This window comes from Cydia amplana, chromosome 2 (assembly GCF_948474715.1).
Source record: "Cydia amplana chromosome 2, ilCydAmpl1.1, whole genome shotgun sequence".
Classification (NCBI taxonomy): Eukaryota; Metazoa; Arthropoda; class Insecta; order Lepidoptera; family Tortricidae; genus Cydia; species Cydia amplana.
The window spans coordinates 8281936-8302366 of record NC_086070.1 but is presented as its reverse complement, the minus strand read 5'-3'; the positions used below and the strand labels follow the sequence as shown (position 1 = coordinate 8302366).

The 20431-nt window shown below is 35.7% G+C and overlaps 1 long non-coding RNA gene across 1 annotated transcript in view; it reads left to right on the top strand.

Moving 5' to 3' along the window:
• LOC134658807 (uncharacterized) overlaps positions 1-20431 on the top strand; it is a 104519-nt gene that overhangs the window by 9804 nt on the left and 74284 nt on the right. The gene's annotated exons all lie outside the window — the stretch shown is intronic.

The following is a 20431-nucleotide window of genomic DNA, read 5'->3' as shown; positions in this document are numbered from 1 at the left end:
TGAACCGAGAAACTAAAACTGCTGTGTCGAGCGTTTTGTTTACAAATAACCCTATTCTTCATTTCTTTCAAGACATTCGATACGAACTGAATGGAATTGAAATAGATAAAATAAAAAATGCAGGAATCACTACAACAATTAAATCTCTTTTATCTATGAATGAACATGAAGCGAGAATGGCTAAGTCATGGGGGTGGGACATAAAAGGTACTAAAGTTACGCAAGGATCATTTTCTGCCTCTATACCATTAAACAAAATTATGGGCTTTGCTGAGGACTACAACAAAATTATTATTAATTGCAAACACGAACTTATACTTTTACGCTCTAATACTAACCTAAATAGTGTTCAATTGAACCCAAATGAATATATAGATAATGTTACTTTAACGAAAATAGTATGGCGTATGCCTCATATTAAGGTTTCCGATCGGGAAAGATGCTGCTGAAATATGTGGAAAAGGATCGCGCAATACAGATTGCGTTCAGAAACTGGGACCTCTATGAGTACCCGCTACTGCCCAAAACTTCCAAACATTCTTGGGCTATCAAAACATCCTCTCAAATCGAAAAACCGCGCTACGTAATTGTCGGTTTGAAAACTAACAGAAAAAATTCATCAGAGAATGATATAACACGTTTCGATCATTGTAACTTGAGAGAGGTTAAAGTTTTCTTGAACTCAACATACTTTCCTTATGAAAATTTAAATGTTAGTTTTTCTGATGAGAAGTATGCCATATTATACGAGCAATATTCTAAATTCCAACAGTCATATTATAACCGTAGTCAAGCGCCTTTGTTAAGTCCACACGATTTTAAAGAAATAGCCCCTTTGTTTTTCTTGGATTGTTCAAGGCAAAGTGACACTTTAAAATCGGGTGTTGTTGACGTTAGAGTTGAATTAGAGTCTAGTGTGGATATACCTGATCTCACCTCCGCATATTGCCTTATTTTGAATGATTCAGTCATAGAGTATAAACCGCTCAGTAATATAACGAAAAAAATATCATGAGCACCGAATGTCTTATCGTAGATATACAAGGCTTCAAAACACTAAATAATGAATTTATAATTAAGGAATTTGCTCTCAGCACAAATGAATATACGCAGGTATTTTTAATAAAACCTCCTTATTCGTTTTCTTACTTAACAAGTAGTGAAAAAAGAGAAGTAATTTGGCTAGAGAAAAACTATGGTATTTTATGGAGCCAAGGCTATATCGACTACAGAGAGTTCCGAAGAATTATTGTAAATTATCTAAATGACAAGAAAATTTTCGTTAAAGGCTTAGAAAAAATTAAGTGGGTAAATGAGCTGTGTTCCAATTGTACGGTTGTTGATCTAAACGAGCAAGGAAGTCCAAATTTAAATGTTTTATCAGCAAAATATTGTAATGATATTCAAACTTATAATTGTGTTTACCATAATAAACATTGTGCATTAAGAAATGTTATATGTTTAAAAAAGTTTTGTTTAGAAAATGATATATTAAAATGATAACTACCTATGTTGTAATTAACTCAAATAAATGTATAAATAATAATACAGGCATTTTTATCAATAAACCTTTATTTATAAATCCCTAGTAGAAAATACAATTAAAAATTATCCTTTAACAACGACTTTGATATTTGATTTATTAAACTTAATGCAGAATCCATAATGTTGTCCACTTGGTCACGCACTATGTACTGAGCACTATATATCATATTCTGATCTTCTCCGTCGCTGTCGGGTGAGATTTCATATTCGCTGTTTAAATCCACAACTCTAATTTGAATTAGACGATTAGAATTTGAATTAGATGGTCTACTCTTAACAAACGAAGACGAAGGTTTTAATTTCCGTTTAGATATTGTACGCTGTTTCCGTTTGATTTTCTTTGGATCAGCAGATGATGTTGATGCTAATGGTGGAGGACTATGCTGTGGTTTGTTAGCCAATTCAGGATACGCTTGCTCGAACGTTTGAGTTGTCTCCCAGGGGTTCTGAGCATGGTCGAATGGGTCCTCGGGATCACAATGCTCACACATGATGTTATCTAATTTAAATACAAAAATTATCAATTAGAAATTTTATGCCCTTTTTACTAACAAAACTTCTAATAAATGAAAAATAAAATATTTACTTAAATATTGTAGCTATACTTACCAGTAAATATGTGTTTTCGGTCAAGTTAAAATTTTTTGAATGAATAAACGTAAAGCAAACTACAATAACATTTTGCCAGCTTCGCATTTTGCAATTAGGTTAGCATTGCTCACGTTTTATAAAACATGTCTTATGTTGTTTACCTAACATCAAGCTAAGTATTACGTTGCAAATTGCGCTTAGAACGTTGACCTATTTGTCTTACTGAACACAAGAATGTAAAATCAACCTTAATATACTTACATATAAGCTGTATCTAGTCTGGTAAAATGATTACTTGATGTATATCTTTACATGTTTATTTTAATCGTTTATGCTCTATTGTAATTAATTACTAAAATAAAATAAAGGATTAGTCGCTCTAGGAAGTAAGGTAAAAGTAGAAAAACTCAGATTTTTTGTTGTTTAAAGTTTATTGGATTAAAATCGCAAAGAATATTTCATATTGGAAACGTCTTAACTAAAATATACAAAGTCGTCATAATCGTAACATTACAATATATAAAGTTCAAATAAGGTAATGATTTCATTAGCTCTAGATAAATCTGTAATACTCGTCACAAAAAACAACTGTTTCCCCAAGCCATGGTTGAAACTTTGTCCGGTAATATGATCCTTTTGTCATCTGAATTGGATAAAGCAACTTTGTTAACCACCTGAGTAAAAACCTCATGTTTAATAGACTTAAACAGGACATTTTTTTTCCTAATTATCTTATTGTGTAAGAGCAGTACATTTTGGTAGTCGTCAAGGGTCAACTCTTTAATAGCAGCCGATTTTGTACCTTTTGCTTTTTTAATGAAATATTTTTTTTCGTGTGTACTGGTAAGGCAGTACAGCTTAGAACGTAATCCTACATACTCAGTTATAAGTTCTCCTTCTAATTCATCTTTAAATAGACCAGGAATCTTTTTGTTAAGCAACGGAATCTGGAAACCATTCGAAGGGCTATAATTACTAGTGTCAAAAAAATCTAAGAAATGATTTTTTAAATCGCTGTAAAAGTCTTGAACTTTAATTTCATAAAGAAAACTGTCAGTGTCAGTGTAGCAAAGACGAACACGTTCGCCATAGTAAGGTTTTATTACAGAGTAGTGGAAATCATACATATGTTTTTTGGAAAGTTCTAATACTGTAAATCCTACGTAAATAGGTTTATCTAAAACGACTCTTTCTGGTTTCATTTGCACGGCAACTAAGTTCTCGCTAAATACTGTGGCGCTGTGAAAATTCGGTCTAGCTATCAATTTATCTGCTGTAACAAACTTTTTCGTGGTGTTTCGCTCATCACACCACTGATTTACTAATTTAACGTCTATCCGTCGTTCACTGTCCTCGAGAGTTTTCCCGAACACCGAGTTGTTCATTAATTTAAAAAGGTCCTGTTGAAATTGTGTATGTGCATTTATTCTTAACTCAGTATTTAAGTCGATATATTCTTTTAAAAAGGGGCTTTGCCTGAAGGTGAGCACACGGTGTATTTTTGAAATAACTAAACCATGCTGCACGCACGTTTTTAAGTGTACGTAATGAATAACGTACTCATATTTATCATACAAATTAGGAATTAATTTAGTAGTTTTTCCTCCTGGGGGAACAAACTTTTCTGCGCAAAAAGGATAATCGTTGTGGGCATGATGCAAATATTGAGGATATAATAAATTAACCTCAAGTATATAGCCAAATTCTGAATTGTCTGAAACTGACATAATATCTAATTGTGAAATTTCAGAGTTATCTAGAAAGCGAAAATTTGACACGGGCAGTGGTTGAGACATTGCATATCCATACAAATTATTACAATCAATGTATATGATAAACGAATCCGGCGTTTTTGGATCATAATTTTTTAGGTATCTATTATTTGCAACAGCATGCCTATGTGAGCACATACAAATTCCTCCACGAATGCCTTTTTGAATGAAACGAATAATTTCTAATTCCGATATTAACTCTAATTTGATACCTGTCTTTAACAACATTGCGTCAAACGAAAGACTGGGAGAGGTTAAATAGAATGCAGGATCTAAGCGATAATTAATCTTGCAAGTTTTGCGAAAATTTTCAAAGATGTCTGATAGGAGCAATACGTCCGTTTTAAGATAGAGGTCGGTGTATTCACCAAGATTTTGAATATCAAATGTATTCCACACTGTTTGTGCATGATTATAATCTTCATCGCTAATTTTCTCTGCGGTTACCGAGTTAAAAAATAAATCTTGTGAAGGTAGCTTAGTCTCCGTAAACGTATCCCAGCATGTCATATAATCATAAGGATAGACCCCTTTCCGAGTTAGTAAGTTAAATTTGACTATATCATCCGGAAAAAAAGTGTTTAAGTGAAGGAAATCTGGTTTAGTTAGTCCCTTGGCTAATTTTTCTAAACCAGTGTCCAGAAATTTAAATGAATCTACAAAACGTATTCGCACATACTGGTCATCAGACATCTTTAAAAACTTAGTAAAGGATATATAGTTTTCTTTATTTTTTGGTATTATTTTCACAGGGCCTGAACATTTGCCTAACTCTTTTATAAATAAATGAGAATCATAACCTGATAAGTTATGAAAGAATACAGGAATAAATTTTGGGACGCTGTAACGTAAGTTACAATATTGATGGGCGGCCCCGCGATATAAACCCGTCAAATGACAGTGATCTCTTACTTTGTCAGCAAATAAAAGTTTGTGGCAAATGTGACAAAACTTAGCGTTCCTGTGTGCCAAAGCATTGGCTTCGGTAAAAATCAATGGTATTTCGTTATTTAAGATTTCATATATTTCCTGAACATGTCTGAACAAATACTTTAGGAATTTAGAAGTACAGTCAGATCCTCTATACTGGACAAAACGGTTTAGGCTTTTGTCATAAGAACAAACTATATGGTAAGCAAACGCTGCTGGTATATGCTTTTGCTTATTTAAAGTAAAACTCTCCGCTGATTTCTGTTCAAGCTCACATGGTGGGAAAGGTTTTAAAATTGATTCAAAATCGCTGTAAATTACGAAAGGCACGTCTTGATGGCGTTCAAAATTTTTAAATTGAAGATATGTACCATTTTCGGGTAGCACTGTTGCAATTCCACTACATGTATGACTCTCAATCGTGCCTTTAGATGGAAAAAACAAGAGACACTCTTCACAAAAATAAAGCTTACCATGATGCTTAGTTACTTGTGCACGAACAAGTCGTGACAAATTGCTTATTAAAACGTAGTGTGATTTATCACCCTTTTCAATTAAGAGTAAGTTAATTCTCTTATTTCTATTATACTCAGATCTATAAAGAGGTCCAACAACTGTGCGATTATTTTTTAAGGAATATACATTGATGCTTAGATCAACATTATTACGCTCAAAAGTACGAATACCTGAGAAAGTAATTGGAAAATTTATTTTATCAATATTCAACACATCCTTGAAGTGAGGGTATGAGGTTGTACGCTCTTTATGATTTTTAGAAGGATAGAGAGCAGCCACAACACACCACAGAAAACAAAAATCATCCTTATTCTGTATGTTAATGCAAGATCTTTTGTTCTTAATACACTTGGGTAAATCTATGTACGAAGATCCTTTTAATGGCTGATATTTATTAATATTTATTTCCAAATATTCATTGGTTAGGAAAGTCCATCCGCTGTCACGTTGTTGGAACTCTTCAATTTTTTTATTTAAGTCACATATTACTATTTGGTACATATCATCAAAATCATAATTTTGATGTATTGCGAAATTTTTCGTAGTAAAAGATTTAACTTCCTCTTTATTATCTTTGAATAATAAAAAGTTGCAGAAGTACTCAAAGTTAATTTTCAGGCAAATGTGTCTTAGCAGACGTGATTTTATAATACTCTCTAATTTTGATTTTAGTGATTCTAAAAATACTTCAGGTTTAGCAAATCTCAATTCCTCGGACCCATGTACTCTATAAGACGATATACGCCCTCTAAAAGCCGACGTAATTTCAACCACGCCATCAGTTAGTGATGTTTGAGAATTATTCTTATGATTAGTACTTCTCAAGTGCCCTACCCATTTATTTTTTGCGACTTTAAGCGAACAATTGTAGCAGAAAGGCATACCTAATTTAATTTATCTAGAGCTGATTAGTTAATTAATAGATCAAAAACCATATGAATTAAATGTAAGATAAATATCCCGTCAAGTGACATACTTCATATTATTGAGTTTGTAGATTTTCAAATTTAATTGACGTAATTGCCCGGAGCCGGTTCCGGCCACTTGAAGGGATATTTAAATACAAAACAAAATACTACATTTAAAGTAAACCCAACCCAACTCAGAAAGAAACCACGATTTAATCTTTATTGAGATAAAATTTTGCTTCGGTGTCTTTAAAAAGTGATTTTATATGTTTAGTGAACTTAATCAAACTTTCCCATGGAGGAGTATCTGAGTCAAGTTGAGTTTTAATTGACAAAAGAGCTTTTTTCCATCTATTCTCGGGTAACTCACGGCGCACGTCGTCAGTTTTGTATACGCGTAACTCCACGAAAAACGCACCGTCAAGCTCGAGGGTCCGTTTCGTCAGTCCGTTGGCCACCCGCTGAACGATAGAGGAGTCTAGCAGCGATGCCGAGGACGCTTCTAAACCTTCATCTTCCGGAAATAGCTCGAACGGGTTATCGATCTTCGAAGCCTTTTTCTTTGGTACGGCGGTGGAGGGCGTTCTGCAACCAATAGTTAGTTGTTAGGAATATGATCATACTAAATAACGAATAATTATTATCACATATTGGACATCACAATAGTTTAAGTTTCATTATTATATTCTTATTATTATTATTGAGTTGAAAAAAGTCAAGAATAAAGTTGTGACATTAGTACCTGGTTGATTTTGGTTTTGAGGTCTTTTTCCCTTTTTTCTGTTTCGTCGTTTCCTCGAACTCCCCATCCGACTCGATCCTGAAAAGTATTTATACAGTGTTATTTTATTTTCCGGGGTATAATTACGTTAAAAATACCTAATTAGCAAATGAACAATTTCAATATTTACCATGAAGCATCAGGTTTCCTTTTTTGGCTTTTTTCTTTATTCGATTTTGAGCCCGTTGCTGTGTTGCTAATGGAGGCAATGCTTTCGAATTCTGAATCGGAGGACCTAGAACAAATTAAAATGTTAATATTTTAATAGAAACAATAACAAAACACAGTTACGCCGTATGAGTTGCAATTTAGAAATCACTTACTAACAAACCTATGTATATTTTAGTAACACAATTTAAATACACCGAAAAAATTATATGAAATATTAGATAATACTTACGTACATTGTATAAAAAATGTTACAACACTGTAAAAACAACTTCGGATTGGCCCAGTGCACTGCTGTGTTCGAATCGCAAAGAAAGAAACAATTAAGCAAGCGAGTAAATTAATAGACATTTTTTGATGATTTAGCTAAAACAACTAGGGCTGCCAAGTTCCATATTTCTGCCTACTTGCAGTAAATGCTTGTAAAGTATTATTTTGTCCACAATTATAATTTGCAAGGTATAAAGCAGGGATCGGAACCGGTTTTTTTTTTTTTTTTTTTTTTTTTTTTTAAATTTCGATTTCGAATTATTTTATACTCGAAATGTTGGACTCGGTTGTGTTTTTAGGTTACGACTTCGTATTATTAGATTGCCCAATTAGAAATGAAGTAATTAGCAAAGAACGAAACAATACCGTTTCCGTTCCCATACAAAAAATACCGGTATCCGATACCTGGTATAAAGTTCTTCCTGTCTTAAGTTATAAATTGCCAACCCTACATTTATGTTGATGTTAGGTTAGTGCACGTATCATATAACTAATTATATCCGTTTTAACATTGCGAAATCAGTAAACATGTTTTTAACGATTTGCGCAACCGGTAGCAAATAAGTATTACAAAGCATATTTAAATTATAGCACTAACCCTTGCCCGTGACTTCGGTTGAGTATTCTGAGGATAAAACTTTATTGGTAAAATCTTACATTACATTAGTGACTGTCTACTTGCTTACCAGTAATTTTACAGCTGATAGTACTCAATTGCTGAAGTATATTTAAGTATGATAGATTATAGGTTTAACATTATAATGTTCACTTCTAACTGAAAGATGCGATTTTCTTAAAACTAAAAACACAAATTACTTATATTTGTTTATTCATTTGCGAGTCACAGATCTGAACAAATATACAGGCTTAGTTCGTGATAGACTTAAAATAAAATAATGACTACCTTTTGTATGTATATATATATATATATATATAATACATATATATATATATCATACAAATACTAGACACTATGTATGAAATGCAATCTAATTTGAAACCTAAAATCTGCGGGCTAGGTCTGATATGGCACTATTACGTAAGTAATTCCTTAAGACATTTAGAACTAATCATTCACTAAAGGTGCCTTGTTGAATAAATTTTAATTACCGTCTCAGATTACAAACAAAGTGCGCCTCGACATGTGTCGCTTTATTTCATTACGTATTAATATGCAACATGATCCGTTATAGCGTGAGTAACGATACAGAGGCGTCATGTGTACCAATTGTTATTGTTACGTTGAAAATATTTTTAATTCTTATTCCGATATGGAAACACAATGAACTAATATTTAGTACGATTTTTATTCACATAACTTGTTTTCGGAGATAGTTTTCCCAGTTAGGTAAATTAGTGTTAGGTATATTTTCCTCAAGGTTTCCATACATTCGATTATCACATATTTTATTAATAATAAATAACAACCAAATGGTAGAGATCATACTTTGAAATTGCAGTAAAAATTGTGAGGTTTACCTTACAAAGGTAGAAACAGTTACCAGTCCGTTTATTTTATTCTATGATGTGTAATTAGATATCAGCTCACGTTGAATCTACGGTATGCCATACTCTGTCACTTGTTTATTTATGTAATATGCTTGAAGTATGACTGGGACGAAAGCATAGACTCGATTATTGAATGCAGTTCCGTGTTTTGTCTTGTGTTTACATCTACCTATGAAACTTTATACTAAAATAAATTTGATCTTTATTTTTCAATGAGTAAGACTGATTTTGCAATAACATGACTTACAGATGTAACTGTTTTACACCATACTACTGATTTTGCATTAGTCTCATCGTAATATATTTTAAACTTTAATACGATTAAACTAAGATTCAAACAGATTCGCACATAAACAAAATTCAATTCAATCGTCATACCCACGTCACAAGTATCAACCAATGACAAGCTCAGGTCTACATCGCGCTTATGAAGTTTTTTGTTATGTTTCATATAAATAAAAATGGTGATGCCTAGGTTGCTGGATGTTGACGACCGGACATCTCAACACGTAAATCATGCTTTGGCCTGGCCAACCGAAGAATGTAGTGTTGACCACATATCTAGAGGGGACTCTGTACCTACGCGGTCGATAGGTATGGATAACCACACCCGGAGGGGTTTCACTCATGCACGTAAAATGCGACCTTACGCCGGGGTTCAGCACCTTGGAGGTTCGTTCATGTTCTGTGACGCTGACGAGCTGATCAGTCATGTTGTGTCAAACGCCATAGTCAACCGAGCAGCAGCTTGGGGCGCTATGAGGGCTTACGCCTGGGTTGAGCACCTGGGAGTCCTTGCATACATCTAAGACTGGCCACCTTGGGATGTGTGTTGCGTTAAGCTTTTGCTATTTTTGAACAACTAAATAAAATTAGTTTGTTTCTAATCCTAAGGAAACAATCCTGTCGTAAAATGCATTTCAAACTACCTGAATATTTATAACAGAATCAAAACAGGATGAGTGTTTAAAATCACACCAAGCACGATACAAAAACATATCGCTGAGAAAACGCTAATTCTGAACAATCGGAACGCAATCCCAACTGAGCATTCGTTAAACGCGATTGAGAACGGAACGGAGTCTCGTTCGAAAATTAAGTAATAAAACGCTCCCCGTTCGATGGTCTGTTAATCATGATGGTTCAACAAACCCGATTGGGAAGTCTAGACCAAAATGTGAATTAACCGCTCCAATCCATACATGTTATGAGACATTCTAGGTCATAGGATTGGTTTACCAAACCCCTATTGGGAAGTTTAAACCAGTGGGCGAGTGATGGTTAAACAAACCCGATTGGGAAGTCTAGACCAAAGTGAGAATTAGACATTTTAGGTCATAGGATTGGTTTACCAAACCCCTATTGGGCGTTTTAAACCAGTGAACGAGCGAAGCGAGTAAAACTGGTTTAAAATGCCCAATATTATACTACTTAGATGGATAACATATACTCATACTCATACTCATACTCATTTATTTGTAAAGTCATTTTACACGTCAAGGAAGAAAAATATAATAGCATCATTAAGAATACTTAGTACATAATTAATACGGTTAAAGGTCAACATTACAGTGGGTAATAATATATAATTAATACTCATAATTTATTCAATAAGAATTCCTCGTGATTGTAGAACGGGCGCTCAGCTAGCCAGTTTTTTAGGCGGTATTTAAAGCTGTATAAACTAGGCGCTTCGACTATACTTTGGGGTAATTTATTATAGATTGCGGGGCCCATCACGTGAGTTAGTTTGTTGGATTTCACTAATTTACGATCAATACCTACTAGTTTTCCGGCATTTCGTGTGTTGTAATTGGAACTCATGTTGTTCGTCTTGTATGCTGCCAGGTTCTCTCTTACGTAAATGGCTACCTGCATTACGACTATCGCAGGCAGCGTGAGGATACCTAATTTTTTGAAAAGGTCTTTCGCCGGGGTATTTGCTGGTACCTGCGCTATGATCCTGACCGCTCGTTTCTGAAAGCGAAAGACCCTCTCCCATTCGGCACAGCGTCCCCAAAGCTCTGCACCGTACTGTACCAACGAGTGTACGGTGGCGAAATAACATGTCCGGGCCACCTCTGGAGCTACAGCCTTCGCAACTCGACCCAGGGCAAAGCACGCACTTCCCAGTCTACCACACAGTTTGTCAACTTGCTTGTCCCATTTTAAGCCCTGATCGATTTCAAAACCTAAAAATGTAGTAGTGGATGTTTGTTCGAGTATTTTACCCTCAATTTGGACTGTCAACGGAGTGACAATGCGGCCCGAAAGATTACAATGCAAAAAATGTGTCTTTTTGAGGTTTAAAGCTAAGCCGTTCCATGTGAACCATTGAGCAAGCTGAGCTGCCGTTTCATTCAGGGCCCGCTCTAGACCTTCAGCGGTAGGTGCAGTTACAATGGCAGCGACGTCATCGGCGTACATTAAAATGTTGGCAGCCTGTATCACATCTGGTAGGTCATTGAGGAGTAGTGAAAAAAGTATATTGGATACTGACGATCCTTGCGCTACTCCCATCGTTGCCTCTGAGGGATCTGATCTAATATTTCCACTATCGCCTACCACAATTTGGGACCTGTTCTGAAGTAGACTTCTAAGTATGGACAGAGCTGAGCCGTGAATGCCATAGTGTCCTAACTTTGCAACCAGTACGGTGTGGTCAGCCACATCGAATGCCTTGGAAAGGTCGCAGCACAAGATGGCTACTTGCTGTTGATACTCTCTTGCGGCCATGATGCGACGGACTAGTTCTCGGGCTAACGAAGTCGTTGATCGGCCAGCACGATATGCATACTGTCGGTCAGACAATGCGTTCGTGGCGACTAAGAAATTGGTAAGGCGAGTACTCAGACCATTTTCAAAAACCTTTGACAGCGCGGGGATGATCGAGACCGGCCGATAACCATCAATTTCCCCCCTCTTGCCCTTACCCTTGAAAATCGGTGTTACTTTGCTGATTTTTAGTGCTGCTGGGACAGCTCCCTCTTCTATACAGCGGTTAAACAGCTCGGCCATGGCAAAGGCAAGGGGAGTAGGGGCTAGTCTTAACAGTCTCATGCTAATTCCATAAGCGTCCTTAGAGGCTTTTGGTGGTATACTGACAGTTAGTAGTTTGTGCACCTCACCTGCAGTGAACGGTTTGAAAGAAAGAGTATGCGTTGACGCTGGTCGAGCGGCACACAGCTCGCGCAAAGCGCAGGTGACGTCAGCCCGTGGGGCGCCGCAGGCCGTGGCAGCGCTCAGAAACCTTAAATTCATTGCGTTCATAGCGTGTTTTTTTGTAGGGAATTCCGATCCGTCATCATTTCGGATCGCATCAGTGACATCCAACATTAAACTATTGTATTTCCCGCGTTCTTTGTTAACTACGGACCATAACGCTTTCGAGACATTATTGCTTGATTTAATAATATTATTGTAGTGACGAGATTTGCTACTCTTGACTAAACTATCGTAACGGTGTTTCATGTCGCATACAACGTCATCAATTAATTCATAACTTGGGTTTTTATTTCTAAACTCAATAATGTCGAATAAAAGGGATTTGTACAGTTTAATATCTGTTGTAATCCAAGATGGGTTTTGTCTAATGGTTCGTTTTCGGAGAGGGAAGCATATTTCATATTTATTTATTATTATATTTATGATTGCGGTAGCGAGTTTATCAGCACACGTATTTTTTATAAGTATGTTAGCCCAATCTACGCTTAAGATGGCAGCGCTAAAGTGTGCCTGGTTACTCTCTGAATAGTACCTACACAATGTATGGGTGTTGTTCACTACTATTTTTTTATTGCGTAACTTTACTTCCGCTTTAATTGCTAGATGGTCGCTTAGATTGGTAGTTACTGGGTTAACACTGATGGATCCTGCCATCAAGTTTGAGTACAGATGGTCTAGAGAAGTAGCAGTGGTTTTTGTAATGCGCGTGTAAAAGTTAACTACATTTTCGAACCCATGCATACAGAGTATATCGGCCCATTTTTTAAGGTGTGCGTTATCGTCACCCAGGCAATTTATATTAAAATCCCCCAATATAATGCAATGCAGTTCTAATTCATTTATTTTTTCGAGCACCCGTTCAAAAACTACAAGGAAATCATTTACACTTATTAAGTTAGTTCTGTATATGCAAATAATTGTTACTCCATACTCAATGAGATCTATAGCAGATATCTCACAATATTTTTCTACAGATAAATGCACCAAGTCGGTATTTTCGACACATTTAACACTATCCCGCACGTAAATACATGAGCCACCGTGCAATGCATTACTCCTACAATAACACGACCCTAGCTTGTATCCATCTAATTGTATACATTTTAGTTTCGGCAGCGATAGCCAGTGTTCCGTAATCCCTAATATGTCACACGACAGGTCATCTTGAAGCAAAACCTCCAGACGTGAGGTTTTATTTTCCAGGGCAGCTATATTTTGATGGCATATTTTAATTACATGCGAGTCGCTTGCAATGGATTCATTCGTCCCGTAGATGTTGTGTTTACCGCTGCTCCTTACTACTGGCGGCCGGTGCGGGCGGGCCGGGCGAGCGCTCGCGGCGGGGATCGGTAACGGTGGTGGGAGTATCGGCAGATCGCGCGGGTCGCGCGCCGCCAGTGCGACGTCGAAACCACTCGGATATTTTTACGCCTGGTACTATACTATTCTGAAAAACTATCTCTCAGTAATGAACTAACGTATATCTATGAAACATGAGCTTTGCATTTGTGTTCCAAACACTATAAGTATCAGTAATAACGACATAACCTTAAGTAAGTAATGACTTTAATATTTTAATGAACGAAATTTTGAACAAAGGAATAACAATTTTACTACCTAATATCACTCATAATAATAGTGTCTGAACCGCATTTGAGTTCATTTGGTATTTTGTGAGTTATAGGTATGTTGTCGATCGGTGACAGAAAGTGTAGGTTGTATTGTATATGTAACTAGTATTTTTATTGCCGTGTGGTGGCCGGCTTTAGAATAGCGCCAACCCTCACATGGGATAAGGGTGTCGTACGAGGCGACTAAGTCCACTTACAAACGAAGCAAAAAGCTGTTTCGTCACAGGGGAGATGGACCTCTTAGCATTGGCTTGCAATCCATCTAGGAGAAGGATACTCCAAAATTATATCCCGGAATGGAGTTACCGTAAGGCGCGAGTAGGGTCCAACCTGAAATAAGCGGCAGATTCCTGCAGCCGACCTGCCTCCACACGTATTGGCTCGCCTTTCCTGTGGGTTAAGACAGTGAAGCCGAGAGGGTAATGCAGGTGCTGGGCATTAGGGTGGAGCGTCGTTGTATGGGAAAAAATAAAAATTTGATTATCAATGTGGAACCGGTACAAAAAGTTGCAGTTTGTCATGTAGATTATAGTGATTATATCAAGTTTCAAAATAAACACTACTTTTAGCCCTCTACCCAGCCGCTAAAGAAATTAATAAAGGTAAATTTTCATCAATTATTTAAATATACTATTTCACTAACATGTGTACATTTTATTGAAATTATATAATACTTAATAAGCATTTAATAAGTTATTACCAAAATTTTTGTGCCTTTTTCAATATTTATGAAATAATAAAATTTCAAACTTTCATATTAAACAGCAATTTCATGCAAAACAAGGAAAATGCTACAGTGTAAAAAAATTATATGAGTTATTTTTTTTGACGTTCTTGTGCCAAAGTAACGGTGTTATTGATTACGAAAAGTATCATTTTACTGCAAAAAATGGGTTACTTATATGTTTAAATGAGCGTCAAATATTGCCCTTCGGCGTCGCTTACGCCCTTTTTGGGTCATGTTCACACGTATGTTAGGCATATATTTGCTTTTACTAGTAGTATTTTAATTATCTTATCACGTTCAAAATAGTTTTCACGGTTCTGTAATAAGTTGTAAACTGCAATTTGTGCACAATATCCGGGTTAAAGGGCCTTTTCCATAAAACCTCTATTTACGTGGTTTTACCATGTCATAAAAATATACGTTATAAACAAAAATAAGTATAGGAATCGAGTATATCTGTAACAAAAAGATGTTATTTAATGAATAAAACTTGTTATAAAAAATATAAGCATAAATTAAATTTATTAAAAATATACAAATATTGCTGTATATAATCGAATAGTAGAGGGCTAAAAGTATATACCAATATTTTTTTTATTATTTTTCCCTTAAACAATAAAAAATTAGACATCCTTTTAGAGGGGTTCCATTGCTATATTCAAGAATTTTGGATTTCGCTCCACCCTACTGGGCATCCCTGCGTTTCCTTAATTCCGTCCCAGGCGGTGTTAAGTCTGGAGAGGTCATTGTCTCTCCGATTTGCACCATAAATCGCCTGCAATAGACGCAAAGGCCAATGGATTTTATTATTGACTTTACTATAAAATGTATGGTATTTTTTTTTTCGTATTAGTATCAAGCGAATAATAAGTTAAATAATATCAAGGTACCGATTCAGTATTACTTTGTAAGAGAACCTACAGTACACGTGAATTTTAAGACCTAGCTTGATCATTTCTGGGAAGGTTTGATGTAATATACATGTCTCGTAAGTATAGTAGCATTTGATTGGTTGACAAGCCATTTGTCTAAGTGGCTTCTCTTTGTGGGCAAGCGGGGAATGCTCGCGTGCAAGAAATTCTAGCTCGATAAATCTGTCTCTAAAGTAGAGGCATATTAGTGGTCTCTGTAGATACAGGCAGCTGTGGCAAGTTTCCAATGTCATCTTATCTCTCATTAGCAAATTCAATTATAAAAGTAAGCAAAAAATAAAATAAAAATATTGACATATTTACGTATTTATTTATTTATTTATTTATTTAAACTTTACCTTCAATTGGTGCAAAGAGAGAAAATATATTGAGTGAGTTAAAAAAAGCAAACTATACTTATAAATTACATAAATAAATAAAATATATATAAACTACCACATATTTATAAAATACATACTATAAATATAATAATGATGGATATTATTCGAACTCTTGCTTTAGCAAATGCTTACGTAACATCCGCTTGAAAGAAAACTTACTAGTAGCTTGTCTAATATTTAGAGGGAGTGAATTCCAAAGACGGCTAGCCTGGACGGCGAAAGAATGAGTCATGAAACCAGTACGGTGAGAAGGTATGGTCAGTTTGAGAATGCGGGAGGTATGCAGCTCACATCCTGGGCGCGGAGTGTCGAACACGAATTTACTTTTGAGATATCCTGGAGCAGAAGGCTCAAACAGGATCGAAAATAGGACACAAAGGATCCGGAAGGACCTACGACGACGGATGGAAAGCCAGTTGAGCTGCCGGCGGTAAAAGGAGACATGATCGTAGTTACGAAGACCAAATATAAATCTAATGCAGTTATTGAGAAGACGGTCTAGTTTATTAAGCGATTCCTGAGTGACATTAGTGGTGCACACATCCCCGTAATCTATTATTGGTAACACTAAGGACTGCACTAACATCTTTTTCGTGCTTACAGGTAGAAAGTTTTTAAATTTATAAAGAGTTCTAAGTGTACCTGTGACCTTCCGACTTGTCTCTGAGAGCTGACCAGACCAGGAAAGGTTGGAATCTAAAACTAATCCGAGATTCTTAACCCGACTACTCACCGGAATTAAAGTATCCTCAAAAAGGATTGGAGCAACAGGTACTGTACTCAACCTGGACATTTGCCGCTGGCTACCTAAAATTATGGCTTGGCATTTAGCTGGATTTACACAAATGCCAAAGCTAGCAGACCACTCAGCAATGTAATCCAAGTCGGCATTTATTGTTGAGATAGCCGTGTTTATATCTTCTACGTCAACTTGCGTGTACAGCTGAAGATCGTCTGCGTACAAATGGTAAGAGCATCGAATCTTAGGGGTAATAAGATTAATGAAGATTGAAAAGAGAAAAGGAGAGAGAATACCGCCTTGAGGTACTCCAGTACTCAGTTCAGACCAATCAGATAACGAGCGGCTGGCACGGACTGCCTGGGATCTATCAGAAAGATATTAGAAGAACCACTTTGTCGTATCAGAAGAAACCCGCAAATGAGTAAGAGTAGCCAAAAGTAGGTCATGGTCTACCGCATTAAAGGCATTGGAGAAATCTATCAGCACCAATACCGTAACTTTGGAAGATTCCATACCGAGTCTTATGTCCTCTGTTACTTTAAGTAGCGCGGTGGTGGTGCTGTGTCCAGACCGTAAACCAGACTGCAGCGGTGACAGGAGACTGTTGCTATGAACAAAGTGTGAGATCTGTTTGTGGGCCGCGGCCTCTAGTATTTTGGACAGAAACGGGAGAATAGATATGGGACGAAAGTGGCAAGTGAGCTCGGATTATTAATTTTGGATTTTTTTTTTAAATTATTTTACGTATGTAAATACGAGATGTTTATTTTTTCCTCGTATGTATTATGATTGATGAGTGGTGTAGGTTTTAAAGGGTTGGCAACGCGCCTATAACACGCCTGTGGAATCTGGTACCCCATCAGTACCCCATTTAAGATCTTTCAGGGTATTCGACGTTGGAACTCCTTACCCGTAGAGTCCGTAGACTTAGGTACCTTTACTCGTACTTAGGTGCTAAAAATTAAAGAAAACTGTCTCTCTCATGAGTAAAATATGTAAAAATAATGATAGTCTGATAGATATTCAAGAATTCAATGAATTACCCAAACTTAAATTATTTAAATTTCATATTTATTTTAATATATAATTAATTAATTATTCTTGTTTAAATTACGGTGTCTGTCTGTATGTCCCCAACCTACCCCATCAAGTTGACTTTAGTTGTGCTGGTTTAATATTCTAAAAAAATGCTTGGAAAGTATTATAAATTAAATCATTTTTCGGTCAGGCATAGTTTATTTAATCATTTTGGCAGTTTTCTTTTAAGTAGCGGTTATATTACAAAAGTCTAAATAAATTAACTAGGTACAGCAGTTTCTAAATATTCTAATACACATTTACATCAGAGCCAAAGATTAAACCTAATCGGAAACTGCCTTAGTAAAAACTAAAACTTGTAGGTACACAAGTCTACTAAAGCGAAGAGCGGTAGGATATGTAGGCACAGACAATACATACTTCCAGATAGGCCAATTTGAGTTTTAGTTATTTGATCTGTTTCCAATGTGATTCTGATCTATCAGTGTGAAAAGTGATAATTATTTAAAGCTCGAATTGACCTTTAAGTTCACAGTGTTGATACTACATAATATTAAAAATAGGTAAGTACTTACTAAATACCTGAAGCCCTTATGTATGTGGGTACAAATCATCGTTGTAGTTCAAAGCATTTATACCACATTTATACAAAATTGATTATTAAAATTAAACCTACAAGCTACCACACACATCAACATGTTGACTTTGATCATAGCTCACGTGGGTGTTATCATTCATTCAGGTCATGACATTTACTTAACAACTATAAGTAATGTCATCGTAACAGTATGATTTATCATTATAATATTAACACAAGAAAACAAAACGGACGCTTGATTGAATTATTAGTGTATACTCGTAGGATGAGCAAGAATAATTGGTCACAAGAAATGTGATAGTACCTAAATAACACTTAAGTGTAACTAATTCAAACATGTCATGTTCTCACTAATCCGTTTTCATCGATCTTGAGTGTATTTATATTTCACTTCAAACTTTGATACTTATACTGATCTATGTGGAAAGCTCAAACTGGACACTAGTTCCAACTACCTACGTTGTATGCTTACGTGTGTACGTCTGTATAGATAGGAGAATCACCCAACTGCACTGAGATATATCGCCGCTATACTTACTCAATCTCGGATCTGCAACACTCATTTGATGACAAAAACACCCGTATTGCGAATGAAAGAAAAGCGACATTTCCTTCAAATGATTGTTGCAGATATGAGGTTGAGTAAGTATAGCGACGATACGAGTATGAAAGTAACCATTAGGTATTAATTTATGAAAATTTCATTACCCTACCCTTATCTTGTGGTTGTACTTAATAAATAAAATTAAATAGTACAGAATGTGCCAGTTTTGAACACGCGTAGTTTGAACGCGCATTAATAAGTACCTATGTGGCTATTTAATTTACTTCTTTGGCACACTAACACATCAAGAAAGAGAGGTGAACAAGAGGTGAGGCAGGTATATTGTATTTCAAACTGCTTTAATATTGTAACTTTATGATATGTATATCTGGCAGTGTTAGTGGCTGACGTTTGGCTTGGCTTGTATCAATGTACTTTCTGCCCCGCGACGTTGATTTAAAAAAAAAGGCCTACACTGCCTACAGCCTATGTTCATCCTTAGGGTGAAAACCTTTCCGCAAACCAAATGTATCGAAATCGAATCTGTACTTTGGCCTTGAAAAGGTTACAGAGTTTTTTCTACTAGGTACATAAGCGTTCCCATGCCCACGTTCTATTCGGTCTCGATTTCGGTCTGTAACTTTGCCTCTCATTCTAATTTCTAAAAACATGCTAAATTTTGTTATTAAAACAAGGTCAGTAGTTTAGGCGAGATATAACATTGTTGTATTTATAATTATTAGTCTGTGTGGATAATGCTTGTAAGTTGTTATATCCATAGGCAGTTGGGCATTTAAAAAGCATTTTGATTTCACGCCATCAGTATATTTTTTAATAAATATTGTAATAAATAATTTTGAAATTCTCCTAACTATGCACAAAACTTAAGAAACTAAAACCTGTTCTAATAAATATGGAAATATATCCTTTCAGTAATAGTTCCACAATGGATAAATTAGGAAGGACATGAACTAGTTACATGAGATGTTTAACAGGAAGAATTGCCGTAAAAACGAAAAGGTAGGCTCCATTTACAGTCAAGAAATTTAATTACAGTACCATTTCGTACCTTGTCACAGTGACAATAGTATGAGGTCCCTAGGACTTTCATAATATTGATTGTCACTGTGGTACGAAATGGTACTAAGGTCAGGTGGGGTAAGGGAAACATATACCTACTTTATTTTTGTCGGGATAAGAGAAACCGTATGAGAAAAGTTCTTCTACGTAAATATTTTTAAGTTAATTTTATTTATGAATAGCTTTATTTTTAGTATTAGCATATATTTCGTTTTTAATATCTTTAAGTATCTCTGTAAGTATGTAACTGTTTATTTTCCCTACAAAGTGTCCACCTTCCCCCATGGGCCCTCTTAGCCCACCTGACCTTACTTATAAACAGCACAAATTTAGAATAGTTCGATAATTCGTACTAAAAATATTGCATTAATTAACTTACTAATATTTAAAGTAATAATATCTATTACTGTATTAGAATGTGCGTTTATGTAGCTAGCGGCCAGGGAAAATTATAACTGAATGCATGAGAATGCGTACCTACCTATATCTTGATTATGTAAATTTAATGTACTTATCTCTACAACAGAACCCCATGTTTACCTTA